General features: G+C 34.2%; 1 non-coding gene across 1 annotated transcript; it reads left to right on the plus strand.

Moving 5' to 3' along the window:
* Positions 1-720: 720 nt before the first annotated feature.
* Trnaf-gaa (transfer RNA phenylalanine (anticodon GAA)) lies at positions 721-793 on the plus strand. The gene has a single exon. It is a non-coding gene; the product is annotated as a tRNA-Phe (tRNA).
* Positions 794-2,300: the final 1,507 nt, after the last annotated feature.

Consider the following 2,300-nt stretch of genomic DNA (forward strand, 5'->3'; position numbering starts at 1 on the left):
TTTTTTAGTTATTCTTGATGCGTATATCATTTCTTGCTTTAGTAAAGACATTTCTGTCCATATAATTCCTTATAGACCTGCAACGTAACGATTGTTTATTAAGTAAACAAGTGTGTACATTTTTTAATAAGTTACACATGTTTTAGGAACAGAGAATATCTTAGAAATTAAAAAACGAAAACATTGTAAAATTTAATTCAGCTACTAAAACTGCTACATTGCCGTATATATCTTATACTCGTATGTTGAAAGGTAACATTCAAACAGTCTATGGTTGCTCTCTTAAAACAAATACCTGTAAGATAATTGCTCTGCCTATTTGCTAGTTTCTTTGTGATAATTGCCTTAACAGAAATGCAAACAAATTAAATATTTTAATTGTTTCATATCTAATTGTATTGGCATTTTTAGGAATGTCTTAAAATGTGGCCAATGATACATGTCCGCTATTTTATCACTGTTTTGATTTAGATTAAGTCATAGTATTATTGGATTATATCACTTTAACCAACTAACTGGCACATTATGAAATACTACTATCTATATATGAGAATGTAAGTGTTTCAATCGATGATAAACATTTCGCTCAATGATAGAACTTTGAATACGTTACTTTGTCTATTTTCCTAGATACTTGTATTATTTTCCGATATCTGCACTGAAAATCCGGATGCATGAAACGTTTCATTGCATGTTCTCCTCTAGTAATTATATTCATCAGCCGGAATAGCTCAGTTGGGAGAGCGTTAGACTGAAGATCTAAAGGTCCCTGGTTCGATCCCGGGTTCCGGCGCGAACGGAACGTTCGGCGGCTGATACTTTACTCATGTTTTTTGCGAAATATGATATAAGCATTTTCACAACACATAGTTATAAAGGTAAAAAGTATTTAATATCTGGTTAAACTATGCCCCAACGATAACTTGATATTTACAAACATGACTTTAAATAGATTAAAATGGATATAGGGAATTCAACATTTTCTTAACATGTTAAAAGCTAAATATTCCTAGTTTCAGTACCAATTACAAATTAGCTTAGAGGTAAAGCGTACTGTTCATGTTGAATAGATCTTTTGCCATGAGGGTTCGAAACTCCGCATCGACATTTATTGTTTATTTCTTTTAGATTCCTTCATGTGATCTGTGACAAAGCGACAGAGAAATATCTAAAACCAATATTGCGGATTAGAAAGGTTAAGCATTATATCAAAGATGATGTTAATTAAATGCATGCACTTAAGCGAATAATGAACATAATATTATGTTATATAAAGACATTTATGCAAATACAAACCATAAAAAGAAAGAAACGAAAATAAGGGAACAAAAATGAAAACGAATAGGAAAAACAAAAACAAAGTCTGGGGAAAAATCCTCACGAGGATTCGAACTCACAAGACGATTTGCTTATATCCAACTGTTATCTGCATTTTACCCAACTGAGCTATGTAGCCGTATACTTAGCGGATAGTTTAAATGAAACAAATATTAATATTTACTTGTGAAGTAATGTGCAAGCATAATCAAGTGTCTGCTCCGAGTTCGCCAGTCCCGCGGTATTGATTTGATAACGGTAACGGCAATTTTCAAGTTCCTCTAATGCGTTATTTAAGAGTATGGACTTACTAACTGACACTGCCAGTGAAAAATAACTTCAAAATTTTTATACTTCCTTTTAACCACGTTTTGTATAGACAGAGATCAATGTCGATATTTCAACAATGGTTTTAAAAACTTTCAGGGTATATTTATTGAGTATTGCAGTTAAAAGCTCCTTTGAAACTATAATATATTTCTTTCAGAAGACCGATACCCAAACATGCTGACGTAGTATGGAACAACTGTACCAAGTATGAATTGGATAAACTCGACAAAATTCGAAACGAATGCGCTCACATCGTTTCTGGGGCTACCAAGCTTGTTTCTTTAGATAACATGAAGACAGAAATACTGGGAAACACTCTCAGATAGACGTATAAACACGTTAAAATAGAAAAAAGTGGAAACTTCACTGGTCGCTCAACACGACAAAAACGAAAATGTTGCAGGCTCGGTTTGATTGAGCCTGTTCATGGACGGTAGTGGAAATGCATGCTACCGTCCAAGCCCTCTAGCCCCTTGTTGAGCAGAACTCAACATTTACACATGCTAAAAGTACAAAAAGCAATTTAGAGACATCCACAGATGTATTCAAACGGCGGTGAACATGGAACCTTCAATGATACACGTGTTGAGGCGTGTAATTCCATGAAGAGCGGCGTTTGGTCCCCAGATAAAATAATAGGTTTGCCCCCAAAC

This window comes from Mercenaria mercenaria, chromosome 3, assembly GCF_021730395.1.
Source record: "Mercenaria mercenaria strain notata chromosome 3, MADL_Memer_1, whole genome shotgun sequence".
NCBI classification, from domain to species: Eukaryota; Metazoa; Mollusca; class Bivalvia; order Venerida; family Veneridae; genus Mercenaria; species Mercenaria mercenaria.